We start from the raw sequence: 16,344 nt of genomic DNA on the forward strand, positions 1-16,344 counted from the left end.
GAGCAGTGGTGCTCACAGACCTTTGGAGGAAGACACTACATTCTTTTGCTCCCTACTCTCTACTCCCCCGCAGCAACCCCCGACCCACCTCAAAGCTGCAGTGCTAGCATGGCCCTCCTGTGGGAGATGGTTGGGCTGCAGTCCCTTCTTGGCTCACTTCCTAGCCACGTGACCTTAGGCACACCTCTTTGCCTCTCAGGGTCACTTCCCCACCTGCAAGCTGCAGGCAAAGCGCACACCACATTTGCTGTTTTCGGGCTCTAAGAGAGACTTGTTAGTTGTCTGCAAGTCGTTACTTTAACCCACAGAAACCGAGAAAGGAAAAAAGGAAACCAAACTCTCTGCGCTCTTTCCTCCAAAATGAACATTGATCGCCCTCTGGTGTCCATAGCACGCAGTGCAGCCAATCAAAAGAAACCTAGAGAGAGACAAGGAAAGGAAAGGCGGCAGGGGCAGGGAAGGCCCGCGCCCCGTCCTGGCCCCAGGAGCTGAGCAGAGCCCCGGCAGGAGGGCCAGGTGACAGTAGGCATGGAATTAGGTCTCCTTAGCAGGTTGCAATGGCAGATTGCCCACTTGAGGGAACTCCGGGTACGGGGTTTACAAGCTAATAGTAGCCAGCCTACCCTGGGTGCCTGGAGGCCTTGGGGACCCCATGACTCTTACTTAACAATGGTGATGAAATAATATTAACTACAGTAGGCATTGTATGCATAGGGAGTATAATCTGGTTGTTAAGGTTCAAAAATTTACTAAAAGGCACTTGCAAAGCCCCCTATATTGTTGAGGTTAGGGGGAGGGTTGGAGTCGGCTGAAGAGAAAGGCTCAATCTCAGTTTCCAGGAATAAGGTCGCAAATTTTACTGCAGAACCGGCCTAATAAGACAACTGTCATCACCGTCCTCCATCTGACACCCAGGTGTCCCAGGAAGCCAACTTTGCAACCCTTGGCAGACCACCACCTCTGCACACCAGCAAAACACGGACGCTCCTGGCAGAGCCTGTGCCCTCCAAATCCAAGCCACACAGGGAGTGTCTGGCTGGAGGGGCCTGGGCCGCTCGCCTGCAAGCCTGGCTGCCGGGGAGGCTGGGAATGCGACTTCCGGTGTCTGCTCTGGGAGGTAGAGCTTGTAATGGGAGGAGTTCTTCAAATCAAGGAAGACGATTCAAAAGACGCAAGGCAGCGACGAATATGACAGGTGTCCACCACAGCTCGTACTGCTGGGGGGAGGGCCACCTGCCAGGCCCGCAGCACTGTCTCATCTAACCCTCACACTGACCCCCTGCGGTGGGAACAATTACCATCCCCATTTTATGGAGAAGGAAACTAAGGCGCAGTGAGTTTATAAATAATTTCAATAAGATCTCACAGCTGGAGGGTGGCAGAGCTGGGGGCAAGCCAGGACGGCCAGACTCAAAACCCAGTGAAGATGCCATGGTGCCTCCCTAAAATGCCTCCTTTTTCAGCACCCATGCCCCATTTACTGGGAGTGAGCCACAGAGTCCAGGGTGAGGGCCTAGGAGGGACTTCAGCAGTCATCTATTTTATTTTAATTTTTAAAAGGATTTCATTTATTTATTTTTAGAGAGAGGGGAAGGGAGGGAGAAAGGGAGGAAGAGGAACATTAATGCATGAGAGAGATATTGATTGGTTGTTTCTCGCACACCCCTAACCGGGGACCTGGACTGCAACCCAGGCTTGTGCCCTGACTGGAAATTGAACCAGCGACCTTTTGGTTTGCTGGACAATGCCCAACCCACTGAGCCACACCAGGCAGGGCCAGGTCATCTATTTTAACTACTTCTCCAGTGCTACCACTTAGCCTTGTATTAGTCCAATTTTGTGCGGTTATGCTGCAGTAACGAAGAACCCAAAAAATCTCATTGACTTACGACAACGAAGGTCTATTTCTCACTTAGGTTAAGTGACCACTGAAAATTGCTATGGGTCAGGGGAGGCTCTGCTCCTCCTTTGTGTCTTCATCATTCTCAAATGGAAGATGAAAAATTGGACCCTCCATGGAATGTTTTGTTCTTATTGGAGACGGGAAGATGATGCCCAAGCCCCGCGATGGCTCTCAGAGCTTCTGCTCAGATGTGGCATCTGCCCCTTTTGCCCACATTCTGTTGGTTAAAGCAAGTTACGGAGCTGAGCTCCACATCAGTGGACAGAGAAGGGTCCTCTACTGGGTTAACCAATCACAGGACAACGGGCAGGACTATGTAATCTTCTTACAGAAAGTGGGACTGGATAGTTGGGAACAAAAGGACATTCTACCACTAGCCACTCTAGCGCTGATAGCAGGATCCCAGATAGCAGAGTTACCATCTATACCAGTTCCAAAGCAACATAATGTAAGAAATCCTGCTTCGTACTCTCCCCTGACTATAATTCATTCCTTCATTCCACAACTGTGTTGAGTGCCTCCTGTGTACTGGGCAATATTCTAGCACTGAAGAGACAGCTGTAAACAGGACAGTCAAGGGCCCTGCCCTCTTGACGTTTCTTACCTTACAGTGAAGGACAGGCAATAATAGATAATACGGTGGGCGGCAATAAGTGGACTGGAGACTAGTGAAGCAGGGTAAAGAGCAGGGAGTTTCTGGGAGAGGGAAGCCGTTTTGTATACCAGGTTAGGGAAGCCCATCTGAGAAGATGACATGAGCAAAATTCTGACCAAAGATGAGGCAGTAGGACCTTGAGGATACCTGGGCAAAGGGCATCACACTCAGAGTGTTTGCACATGCAAAGGCCCTGAGGCTGAAGCAAGGTTGAGTAGGTTGGGTGCAGGGAAAGTAATAGGGAATGAGGCCAGGAAGATGTCAGGGGCCCAATGATGGAGGCTCTGATAGATTTGGGCTTGTGCTCAGAGGAAAGGATTTGAGCAAAGAAATGGCATGATCTGACTTGTGTTTTAACAGGGCCCTGAGGCTGCTGGCTTGAGAACAGAGGCAAGCCTAGAGGAGGGGATGCCAGTGAGGGGACCCGTGCACTGATCCAGGCAGGACACGTTGACCTGGACCAAGGAGGTCCAATGAGCATTCAGAACACACTTACCGATTATAACTATTGTTAGCAATCCCAAAGAGAGAAGACTGGAAAATAGCACCAACAAATGAAGAGATGGAAACCTTGACCTAAAAAGGAAAGGGGAATCATATCCATAAGAAGCCCGACTGAGAAAAGCTCCGACAGGTAAGCACAGAACAGCGCCCTGGGCTTTCTGGCAGCCAGGGCAAGGCTGGAATTATGGACACAACTTGGTGCAGTGCTCTTCAAAGAAAGCTTGATGGTGAAATGCATCTTTATGGACGTCTTTGTGGACAGGCCCGAACTCCAACGTGGTGGTTCAGTGGGGAGGGGCTCCAGGTTCCTCTATCCTCCTCTTCCGGTGGTATACATCAAAATAAGATTTCTTCTGAAGAAAAGGATGACATAGCCTTTTGTCACTCTGACTAATGAACAAAAAACCTGCCCTGATGATTCTGCAGAAAAATGGTATAGAACGTCTATGCTGTGGGTGGACCCGGTGAGAAGACTCATGTGAGCGGTAGTCACGTCTCAGTGGTTTTCCTGGAGAGCCACGCCCAGCATCTACATTGCGTCAAGGGCTCTGTACCACCAGCGCTATCACCTCCCCACATTATTCATTGTAAATGTTTTCTACAAAAGAGGAAGAGCCTGTGAGTTGAGATCTAGAAAACTGAATCTACTAATCGAATTGGTGATGAAAGAGATGCATGCAGCTTGGTTTCACTGCCTCTCTGCTGCCATCGGTGTGGCAGCCATGTTCCCAGGAAGGGCCTGTCCCAGTCCCTACCGCTGCTGCGTCCCCCACGGCTGAAGTTGACATTCAGTGACAAGAAGGAGCAGATCTCCAATCTGGCCAAGAAGAACCTGACCCCCTCCAAATCGGTGTGATTCTGAGATACTGATATGATGTTGGACAAGTACGTCTTGTGACAGTCAATAAGATCTTGAGAATTCTTAAGTCCAGAAGACTTGTGCCTGATCTTCCTGAGGCTCTCTACCATTTAATTAAGAAAGCAGGTGCTGTTCAAAAGCATCTTGAGAAGAATAGAAAGGATAAGGATGTTAAATTCTGTCTGATTCTGATGAAGAGCCTTATTCACCAGTTGTAGTCATGAGATGGCTTGAGATTATAAGACCAAACGAGTCCTCTCCCACCAATTGGAAATACAAGTCATCCATCCATAGCCTCTGCTCTGGTTGCATGAAGTATTATGTACTCAAGCAATAAAATCATTGTTTAACTAGAAAGAAGAGAGAAAGAAATGTGTGGATAAAGCCATTCATTGGGCCGCACGTATGCCTCCATCTACTGCACACACACACACACGCATATATTTATTTTATGGATAAGAAAGTTAAGAACAATTACAAATGTGTTGTTGGTTCTGGAATGCATTACCACAGTTCTTGAGCATGACCTATGTTTTTGAACAACCTAGAGAAACGGTTGAGCGGTGGACTGACAACCTTCACCCAGCAAGGATTTCCTCATCAACATGCCCCCAGAGTGCATGCCAAGTAGGCAAACAGACATACTAATTAGTCCACTGGGGGTTGAGTAATCAGGCAATTGGTGTTTTAACTGCTTTATTTATGCAGAAATCCTTCAAGGATTATTATATGTGTTTATACAATATTTGGGGACTTGGTTGGGAATTTTGGATAGGTAAGGAATGTGTTATTTTTGCCACTTATACAAAGAAGCATGTGGTTTCTCATTATGCAAAATCCACTGTCTCACACTGCAGGCAAGGATTAGATTTTCAGGCTGAGGTATACTTCTCTATATAAAATTAAAGACCCGGTCATAATGATATTTAATATTAATGGGTCCTTCCCATGTCCTGGGACTTGCTAAGCCTTTATTTCAACGTGTTGTAATGTATTTGATACTTGAAACAGGCCTATAGGTTGCATATGTTTGTTATGGTCAATGCTAGTTTGAAGATGAGGAAGGAGAAGAGAGGTTGAGTAACTAACCCAAGTTTCTGGCTCGGGAAGACAGACATTTGTTTTCAATGTTATCCTTATGGCAGACATAGACATTTCCATATGCACTTGTGTGTGTTTTAAATTTTACCATAAATAAAAGTAAAAGAAGGTACAAGCAGAGGGAATCATTCCTAACTCATTTTAGGGGATAAGCATTGCCTTGATGCCAAAACAAAAGACATTACAAAAAAATAAGAAAGAAAGAAAGAAAAAATGCTGCAGACCAATATCTCTCATGAACCTAAAGGTAAAAATCCTTAATAAGCCCTGGCTCGTGTGGCTCAGTGGATTAAGCGCTGGCCTGTGAACCAAAGAGTTGCCAGTTCAATATCTAGTCAGGGCACAGGCCTGGGTTGTGGGCCAGGTCCCTGGTGGGGCTGCACAAGAGGCAACCACACATTGATGTTTCTCTGCCTCTCTTTCTCCCTCCCTTCCCCTCTGTCTAAAAATAAAGAAATAAAATCTTTTTAAAAATCCTTAATAAAATAACAACAAATCAAAGTTAATAATGTATAAAAAGAATTATACAACCTTAGCAAGTGGGATTTATCTCAGGTCTTTAAGGCTGATTCAACATTCAAAAGTCAATTAATGTATTCTATCATGTCGATAAGCAAAAAAAGAAAAATCACATGATCATATCAATAGATGGAGAAAAAGGGGTTGACAGAAGAAGCATTCACCAGCCTGGAATTCTGAAGAAGAACCAACACCCATTCATAATAAAAATCTCTCAGTAAACAAGGAATAAAGGGGAACTTTTTCAACTTCATAAAGAATATCTACAACCTCAGCGCCCCCCTCCCCCCCGAAAAACCTAGGTAGCTAACATTTTGCTTAATGGTAAGAAACTTGAAACTTTCTTACGAAGATCAGGCACAAGGCAAGGATGTCCCCTCTAACCACTCCTTTTCAGCACCATATTGTAAGTCCTAGCTAATGTAATAAGACAAGAAAAGGAAATAAAATGTACATAGATTGACAAGAAAGAAAGAAAACTTTCTTTGTTCAGGGATGACATGATCAACTATATGGAAAATCTGAAAGGACTGAAAACACTTCTAGAATTATTAGGTAATTATAGGTTGCAGGATACAAGGTTAATATACAAAAATCAGTTGCTTTTCTATATATCGGCAATGAACAAATGAAATTTGAAGTTAAAAATAATACCATTTCCATTAGCACAGCCAAAGATGAAATATGTAGGTATGGATGTAAAAAATATGTACAAAATCTACATGAGGAAAACTAAAAAACTCTGCTGAATGAAATGAAAGAAGAACCCAATAAATGGAAGTTGTTAATAGTGATGTTGATGTGGCTGGTGGTAGCAGTGAAGATGATGATGATAGAGATGATGGGTATGATAGTGTTGTTATGTGGGCATTGAGAGTAGATTGTAGCAGTGATGGTGGGAATGGTGAGGGTGTTGGTGGTGACTTTGATGATGGTGGCTGTTAATGGTGATGGTGGTGTTTGCCATTATTGTTATATTGTATAACAATGTTATAAGGCCAAAAGGTTCTTGAGGGAAACACCTCTCCTATGTTGGAAGTCTCTTTAGGGAAATAATAACATTTAGTTCTGTTTCTAACACCTTAGATTGTACCTGGCACATAGTAGGCCTTCAATAAATAGGCACTGAAAGAAGAAGGAAGCAAGGGAGTGAATACGTCCAGGCATTTTCAAAAGCAGCTCCTGTAACATTTAGCAAGATGCCATGCTTATAAATTTCCACCAGGTGCCGCCCTTGTCCCTAAAATCGGGCACTTTCTAGCCTCTGCACACAGTAGCAGTGTTTTGGAGGGACAGGTGATACCTGAGGATGTGGCTGGCCCAGCAGATAGTGGGGGGGGGGGGGGGGGGCTGAACTGCATCCAGGAGGAGGCACAGGGAGAGGTGTGAAAAGCCTCATCATAGCAGATCACATAGGCAGTGGAATCTTAAGGCGTGGGGTCTAGAGCCAGCTGGGAACACGGGAGAGTCCATGCATCATTCTGGGCCTCAGTTTCCTCATCTGCCAAGTGGGGAAGCAGCTCAGGGGAGGCCTGCACGGCAGGCCCTGCAAACTTAAACACCAAAAATAACCACTCAGGATGGTCTGGACATACAAATCCCTAACTGAGAGCAAGTCACTGCAAGTAGTCTTGACCTAGGCCTGTAGCTTCCTTGACAAAGGTCAGTCTTTACCTTAACTGAGCTTGTCTACTGTCCTTTTCCATATGAGATAACAGGTCCTTAGAATGTCAGAATAATTCCCTTTTCCAGACCCCTCAGGGCACACCCACCAAACCAGAGCAGGAGATCACTGAACCCCTCATTGTTGCCTTGTTCCCCAAATATCTTCTCTATGCTCCGTAAATATTAATCATTAACTGCCTTGTATGCACCAATGTAAAAGTCTGTGTCTCTCCATTTCACTTTTTATCCAATCCCAGAGGTTTCCCCACTTTGCTTTCTTCTACCCCCTTATTCTATCACCAGTGAATTTCTGTAACTCTCCTTATGTCCTCTCCTCTGATTCTAGTGCATAAATACGCTGCAGTACTGCCATTTTCTGGAACATTTTCTCAATCCGTCGACATTCTGTTTCCCAGTAATTGTCATCAGTTTGGCTCAAATAAACTCACAAAAATTTTCTACAGGTTTGGACGTTTCTTACACCAACACTGGCCTTTCCCCACCCTCGCAGGCCCAGGGATCGGGAGACTTGGAAGGGAGCCCTTGGAAGGGGCCACCAGCTTCACCCATCACCTTGTGCAGATGGGAAAACTGGTTGAGAAGGGAGCAGGGGCTAGCCCAAGCTCACCGGGGCCTAGAGGCAGAGCTGGGGCTGGGAACCGGGTCCCCTGACTCCTGGGCTTGAGCTGGGCTGTCTGCACCAGCCGGCACCCCACCTCTGCCCGTCAGTCCCTGCAGAGCCTTGCTCCAGGCCAGCCTGAGAGCGGGCCGGGTGTCTGCGGGTGCTGCGCCTGGTGTGGGGCCCAGCCGGACACCAGCCTGCCTCCAAAGGTGGCTGCCCTTAGGCTCTGCTCCCGGTGGCTAATAACTGCAGGCCAGGCCTGCCACAGCTTCCAGGATGCTCCCAAGCTGGGACCTAACCCCAGCCAGCCTCTCGCTCCCCAGAGCAGGGGTGAACCAGTCTCCCAGTGCCTGTCAAGGTCACGGCCCAGACCTTGCTTCTTCTCCAAGCCCATCTCTCCTGCTCCTGACCGCTCTCCTTCAGCCGCCCTTTCATTTCCTAGGGAAGGAGCAGGGTCACAGCAAGGCAGAGGTGGACCCCAGAGCTGACCAGTCCCAATTCCCGGCCCAGCACACCGCTCAGCTGTTTCTCTCTGTGGAAGGGCACCCCAGAGGCTGGGCCAAGGCTCTGCTCCTGCTTCCACCACCTCCCCGCTGTGTGACCTTGGGCCAAGGCTCTGCTCCTGCTTCCACCACCTCCCCGCTGTGTGACCTTGAGGAAATCACTTCCCCTCTCTGACCTTCCGTCTCTTCATCCCTAACAGTGATAATAATAGTTGTTGATAACAAGAGGGTTCTTTGGAATATTAAATGAGATAATATGTATGAGCAACCTTATGTGTTGTTAAATCATTTTATTCTTTTTTCCAGGGACTCCCAGTGAAAGAAATCACCTAAGCAGACACCACTCACATGGAATGCAGGGGTGCCCTCTGGAGCTTACTACCCGCTGGTCCAGCCAGCAAGTCCCCTTGCTCTAACCAGGTGTCTGTTGGCGTCTCTTGCACTCATTGGAATTCTGCCATCTTGTGGACACATTAGGAATTACCTGCGTTCTATTTAGTTTCTTACGCACCCACCTGGCCTGGTGGCCTGGCCTGGCTTGGCCTCTGAAGAGGGCACAGGCCTGGAAAGACCCAGACTTGCCCTGAGTTGCTCAGACCACTGAACACATGCATGCACCGGAGCACAGGTAGGTCCATGCAAACTTCTATCAACCCTCCCTCCAAATGAAACCTGATCAGATCCCTCGCACATCTCGGCCTCCTCGGCCGCCACCGGACCATCTTGCCTGGAGAGTGGTGGTAGTGTCCCTGCTTCTTCTAGTGCACCTCCCATTTGTCCTCATCCAGCATCAGAGTCATCTGTTGAAGAAGATCCCATCCGGCTACAACCTGCTGGACACCTTCGTCTAGGTTCATCCTTCAGGTCCTGTCCTCTGCTGTCCTCACCCCCTGTCACCAACGCCCCCCTCCCTCTCACCATGTTCCAACTGCACTGGCCTTCTCTCTGTTGTTCAAGTGCACTGGATTTTTTTCCTGCCCCAGGACCTTTTGCACTGGCTGTTCTCACTGCTTTCCTTGAGAATGTTATGTCATCCAGGTGTCAGCTCAGATGTCTCTTTTCAAGGAAGCATCTTTACAGACTCTCAGGTAGCCCTGCCCCTCCCCCAGTCTCAGAACACAGTGTCTTTTCCTCACGGCAGTTGCCATCGAAAATCACCCTGCCCTGTTCCTTCTCTCTCACCTCCCCACCAGAGTGCACTTTGTGAATACAGGACTGGCTGTGAACCGAGAACGCTTCCTGGCCCTCAGTGACTGCTCAGGAAATGTGTGCTGCTTGATTGGAGGAATAAATGAATGAATGAATCTAGAAAGGGCATTTTTCTCTGTTTTGGGGTACCTAAGCCCAAAGGCCGTCAGAGCTGGAAAGCTCTAAGTAGCTTACAGGCCAGATGGCCCATCAACTTAAAATAGATTTCTGGGCCCCTGCACCCCAAGATTCTGATTCAATAGGTTTGAAGGAGAGACCTGAAATATGTAAGGCCCCTGCCACCCCACCCCTGCATGTGTCCCCAGTGATTCTGATGCTGTGGCAATTCAATTCAGTTTCACTCTCACAGATGGGGAAACTGAGGCCCAGAGAGGGGAGGAGCTGGCCTACGAGTACACAGAGGAGGAGGAGGCAGCACCCTATCGTGAGCAGTGTCAGCTCAGTAAGCCCGAGGCACTGAGCTGCAAGAAAGGGTGAGGAGCAGGTAGGTTCCTGCCGGCCCGGTGCAGCTGGGCTGTGGGGCCCCAGACCAGGCCCAGGACCGGGGTGAGGCAAGCCAGACACCAGGGAGCAAAATGTAAAGAGATGCTTCTGTGTGTGCATTTGTGAGCGCCCACCCCACCAGGAGTGCCTCCTTCACATCCATGCCCTGGAGGCTTGGCTTGCCTCACCCTGGTCCCCGCTCTCCCTCGGTCCCCCCGCCAGCCTAGATTCTTCTGAAAAGAGGAGTTTGGGGGCTGTCTCCCTACTTTGATGGCAGCCCCAGGGGGAACGAGAGGTTTTAATTTCTTTGACTTTTCCAGCCCTGGCGACCCTGCTGAGCAAGAATCGCCCAGCTCACTTCACCCTGGCCACCTCATGATTTCTCCAACACACAAGCGCACTCTTGCCTCAGAGCCTTTGCACTTGCTTTCGTCTCTGAGCCAGTGCTCTTTGCTTAGGTGTTCACATGGCTCAGGCCTTTGCTCCCTTCAGAGTTTTGCTCAAATTCACATCAAGACCTTCCCTGGCCATTCTGGGTAAGGTAACATCTTCTCCATTTGCTTTGCTTTGCTTTGCTTTGCTTCCATAACATGTGACTACCATACTGTGTTTATTTTACTTACTGTCTGTCTCCCTCCACCAGGGCATGAGCTCCATCAAGCAGGGACTTGTCTATTTCTTTTTAATATCTTTATCTCCAGCACCAGAACAAGGCCTGGCATGAGAAAGGAGCTCAGGGAACATTTATTAGATGAATGAATGGGAGGAGGGCAGGAGCTGGGACCGCAGCCTTTGGCAGAGAACAGTTTCCAATGAGGCTAATAACATTATTTTATCTTCATTGTATTTATTTTTCTGGTTACCTTTTATTTCTTATGGCAGATGGTACTGAGTTTTTTCATTTGTGGAAGTGATTTAAAATTTCCTTTTAAAACAAATGTATTTAACTGGGGAAAGTACATTTATTTAAAGAATAATATTCAGTTAATAAAGTTACAGGAGGTAGGTGAACATCGCAACGGATAGGAAGGTGGGACCAGAGTGATGGAGGCTGCCTGATGGCTGGGGTTCAGGCCTCCCATATGGCAGATGGGGATGCTGAGGCCCAGAAGTCGAGTGACTTGTTCAAAGTCACACAAGTTAAGACAAGGTGAGCACTTAAACCTTGGTCTTCTGATTCCAGGCATGATATTTCCATTTTCCTTCTAAATTTCCTTCCTTCCTTCCTTCCTTCCTTCCTTCCTTCCTTCCTTCCTTCCTTCCTTCCTTCCTTCCTGTCTTTATTTCAAGATTTTATTATTTTTAAAGAAAGGGGAAGGGAAGGAGAAAGAGAGGGAGAGAAATATCAATGTACAAGGGAAACATGATTCAGTTGCCTCCCACATGCCCTCAACCAGAGACCTGGCCCACAACCCAGGCACGTGCCCTGACTGGAAATCAAACCAGTGACCTTTTTGGTTTGCAGAACAATGCCTAGTCCGCTGAGCCACCTCAGTCAGGCCATTTTCCTTCTAAATTTTCTATTTCACCCATCAGTGGACATGTAAGGGGAAAGGGGAGGCGCCAGGGGCAACCTGGGCTGGAGATAATAGGCCTGAGGACATTTTAAAAATGACTTTATCTCCATCATCAAAACAGTGTCTGGCATGAGGCACTTGATAGATGTATGAATAGGAGAGAGAGCAGAAGACCTGCAACCTCATATCCTGCCCCAACGAGCACTCAGTGCCACTGGGGAGAGAGACCAGGCCTATGGCAGCAATACCAGGCTGCAGAGGGTGGTCGCCCGCTGGTATATCTCTTCAGAGGATGAGATACTCCAGGACAGGAGCAGTGGAGGTAGTGGGTGCTGCAAATTGGGAGGCGGGCGTGCCCTCTGGGATGGGGAGAGCCTGGGGCACATGCGGCAGGCTGGGTTGCAGGGGCCCAAGAAGCAGAAAGTGGGGGCATTCCTTCTTTCTGAGGACACTCGTGGCTGTGGTCTCTACGGCGTGGGGGTGAAGGCTCAGGCCCCGCATCTGGGCGCTCTGGCTTGGAGTCCAGCCTCTCGCTGACACCGTCTCTTTCATCTCCCTCCTTCCCCAAAGGGCTAAGCCAGGACTAAATGGGCACTCCAGGAAGGCAGTTCACCGTCCCCTTGGGTCCTCGGGCAGAGCTCCGGAAATGCTGATGGCTGGCGTTTTAGAGTAGGGGTCAGGTTCAAGGATGGCTTCAGAGAGCCAGGATGCCTGCTATGCTTGTTCCCTGGTGACAGCTTTCTAAGGGTGTCCATGTGCATTTATTTCATTGAAAAGAATCAGTGACAGGAAAGGCCCTGCCTGTTTGGGGGTGGGACGGAGACGGGGGAGGCGGGGAGGCTGACTCAGGAGGCCAGAGAGGGCCCAGGAGTAAAGATGATGGAAGAGTCTCAGAGGGTCAAACCCGTCGCCATGACCGCAAGTGTCGGGGGCGGGGGTGGGACTGAGGCCGAGAGTGTGGGTCCCGCACTCCGTGATCTGCTCACAGTTTCCAGCTGCGTCCAGGCTCAAGAATCAGAAATTCACTTGCCTCGGCCAGCCCTTGGAGACGAGACAGCTTCTTCGGGCCCTGCTGCAGAGCTGGCCCTCCATGGCTCAGGACTGACCCTGAGCCTCAGGCTACCCCTCTGTGCCGTGGGGAGAAGGGTACTGCCCAGTTTGCCTCCTGCAAGTGCTGTGGAATGGTTCTTACTTCCCTTTTATTCCCCTCCCGATTATGTCCGTTACTCTGATTTCCCAGCTACCTGGCTCAGCATCTCTGGAGGCTGGGGGACACCTGAGGACAGAACAGACGTCCCTGCCTACCTGGAGGCTGGGAGAGTGGGGTCTCGGAAGCCAGGCCTCGGGGCTCTGCAGAAGCATGGGGAGCTCTTCCCCAGGGCGCGGCGGAGGCAGATTTATGGTTTGGCCTGCAATGTGGTGAACTGCTAAATATGCAGATTACGGTACAAATCCAGGGGCGGCAGGGAAGGCAGCCAGGCAGGGTGGGGGCATGCTGGAGGTCTCGCTGCAGGACCACGTGTGCGGGTGGGGCCGGCGGCCCCAGATGCGGCTGCACATGTGCCTGTAGTTGGGGGGGGCTGCCCACCACCGCCTGCCCCCACCTCCTCACCCTCCTCGGGCCTCCAAGCCGGGCCAGCTGACTGTTCTACCCCTGAAGCCCTCCTGGGGGCTCCTTTGAGGGTTTGGGGCCATGAGAGAGATGGGCGGGATGAGGAGGAGGTACACTTTCAGTGCTCAGAAGGGGAAATCAAGGCACAAAGACGTAGAGGTACATAGCCCGGGCCACACAGCGACTTAGTGACCGGGTCTGAAACCAAAAGCTGGTCTCTTGGCTCCTGATCAGTACCGGGCACAAGAAGGGATGACTCAGACCACAACAGTTCAGGTCATATCCCAAACAACCCCGTACCCGGCGTGGTCATCGCTGCCACGCCCACGCCCATTGCCGTGACACTCGTGTGGCCTCCGCAGAGCTGGGGAGGGTGGCCTCCGGGAGGGAGGGAGCGCCACCCGGGAACACAGGGATGTGGACTGTCTCCTTGGATTGGCTGGGAGTCTCAGAGCAAACAAAGCTAGGTTTCCCGAGGGCAGAGGGATCAGGAGGCAGTCCCATTTTAGGGACAAGTTTAGGACGATGGAACTAGAGAAAGGGTGGAGAGCGAAGGGTGTCCTGTAAGGAGAACGAGGCCCAGAGAGAGCCAGCCCCTCATTCAAGGAGCACAGCAGTTGGGCGCACTCACAGCAAAGGGACTTGATGTCTGGGGTTTCCTCCCGGCTGGAACGGCAGCACTGCTGAGTGCTGAGGCCTGAGCCTCCCTTGTCCTTGGTTGAGGTGCCTCTTTGGCCAGCGTCCCCTCCTGGCTCCCAGAATCTGTGACCTGTCCTGAGGATCGTGCAGATCAAGGGTGACTGGTGATTTCCTGCCCATTCAGCCTGTCCCCCCTTCTCTCCCCATCCCCCCAGGAGCCCCAGATCGTGGGAGCCCCACCCAGTGTCCCTGGCTGCAGTGCAGAGGCGGTGGGCCAATGCGCTCAGCTGTCCCTAGCTTCCTGTTTTGGCATCCTAATGGGGACCGAGGTGGCACAGAGAAGTGCAACATCAAAGCTCGGAGACGCAGAGGCTTGGGATGTAAGAACAAACACATCAATAGGAAATAAGAAACGGACTTGGAAACACTGGGACCCTGGGAAACGGGGCCCTTTCAGGGGTCTGAGCCCACAAGATGTTCCCAGGACACTTGGGTCTTCCCTCGGGGAAAAGGGGCACTGCCCATTGTCTTCCTGGGACGGGAAAGCGGATGGCAGCATCACACACAGCAGTGGCTCCCAGAGGGCAGGCCACTGCTGGGGGACCCTCTGCCCAGACCCGCCCTCCTCGCCCTCCTTCACTGCAGGATCTCACCCAGGGGGGCTTCCTCTGCCCCACCCACGCTTGGAAGCCCCCCCGCATCCCCCTCAAGGCTCAGTCTGCGCATGGCTTCGAGGGAGGCGTTCTCAAGAGTGGAGTAAAGCCAGCATGAACTGGGAACCCGAGGTGCCCGGGTATGATCTGAGTCACTCTTGTTAGCTGTGTGATCTTGGACAAGTAACCTGACCCCTCTGAGTCTGCAGAATAAGGGTAGCTGTATGCCACACACATAGTAGGTGCCAGCACCTTCATTTGTTTCCTCCTGAGAGGAAGCTTCTGCTGTCCTGGCTGTCAGGGGCCAGTGTCCCATAGGCCCCTTCTCCCTGCAGCCTGCACCTTCCCCAGTGGTAACAAGGCTTTAGGGAAGTGATTAAGTAACAACAGCAGCTACCGGGCCCTGCACTGGGTGTTTCCATCTCTGCTGAGGAAACCGAAGCACAGAGAGGTAAAGTCACTTTCTCAAGGTCACACAGCAACTAAGAGACTATGGAGACTCAAGTCCAGATCTGTGCAAGTCCAAGGCCTTGTCTTTCCAGTCCACCTTGCCACCTGTCTCTTCTAATGAATCCTAGACAGATTTCATATTCACAAAGATCAGCAAGGTGGAGGTAGCGGTGGGAGGGTGCTGGGGCCGTGGGGACGAGGGCGCAGGCTGGCGGGACCTGGAGAGGGGAAGTGGGCTCTGCAAAGAGGGGGCTCCACGGCCTGAGGGTGTCTTTTCCCCACAGAACAGGGTCCGCAAGGGCCAGACTTGGGCCCACACCTTGGGCCTCTGTGGGCCCAGCTTTTTGCTTCCAGGTGGGCAGGGATTTCTCATTTGCCTTCAGGAAGCTGGGCTCCTGAGTTTCCAGAAGAATCTTGGAGCTTCACAAAGTGTGGCCCCGCCCCCTCCAAGTGAGCCACAAAAGGAGGGCTTTCATCCTGGGAAAAGAACACCCCCCCCCCCCGCAACATGTCATTTTATTGAATTCAGCAGAGCCTTTTATTTCTAATTCAGGAAGTGTCCTGACAATAAAGACATCATCGATATATTAACTCACTTCTTCAAAATTTCAAGCACATTCTGGAGAGAGATTTTCCAAATGAAAAACAACACTGCAATAAAGTGAACAGTGTGGTCCTGGCTGTCACCGCTTTTATGGTTGGGCTTTGAGCAGGGAGGGAGCGCTGGGGGGGAAGAAACAGTAAAAAGCGAACGGACCAACCAGGAAGGGCAAACTCCCACCGTCGAGGCGTTCCTTCCAGGATGGGCCTCCGTGACTAGGCATTGCTTCATTTCCATCTGCTTTTGCAAAGAAATTACAAGAAGCAATAGCTATTTGTCAGAGCCCTTGGCCATACTTTTAACTCTATTGACAACCGCCCAGGAAGACAAGCTGGCTCGTTCTCTGACTTCCCAAGGTCGCCGGTATCTGCGAAGCCCTCAGCTGCATGCGAGGCTGTGTCAGGGATTATTTGCAGGGCCTCCCCGAACTGAGGCCGCACAGCACGCTGTGGAGGGCCTGGTCTCCCGGCATCACAGGTGGGGGCAGCAGAGGCCCCTGGCCTGTCCAATGTCACTCAGCTAGACGGCAACAGAGTTGGGATGGTGTCCCCCGTGCTCTGACGCAAACCCCCTTGCTGAGACAAAGTGGGAGGAAGACGACAGAGCAAAGAGGCGCCCAAGGCTTTGGGTCCTGTCGGGCAGTCGGGGGCCCCTCCAGCCCTATACCCCCTTCACCTTCAGTGCCAGACTTAGGCCACCTTCTCCGTAGTGGGAATTCACTTTTCATTTATTCAACAGATACTTTGGAGAACCTTCTAGAAGCTGAGGCTTGTGCTAGTGCAGAGATAGAGTAATAAAAACAGTAAGACCCCCAAGCGTCTTTGATTTTCAGGGCTCAGGCCCCTTTCC

This window comes from Pteronotus mesoamericanus, unplaced genomic scaffold (genome assembly GCF_021234165.1).
Source record: "Pteronotus mesoamericanus isolate MK-2021 breed Mesoamerican mustached bat unplaced genomic scaffold, CSHL_Meso_final scaffold_1066, whole genome shotgun sequence".
Classification (NCBI taxonomy): Eukaryota; Metazoa; Chordata; class Mammalia; order Chiroptera; family Mormoopidae; genus Pteronotus; species Pteronotus mesoamericanus.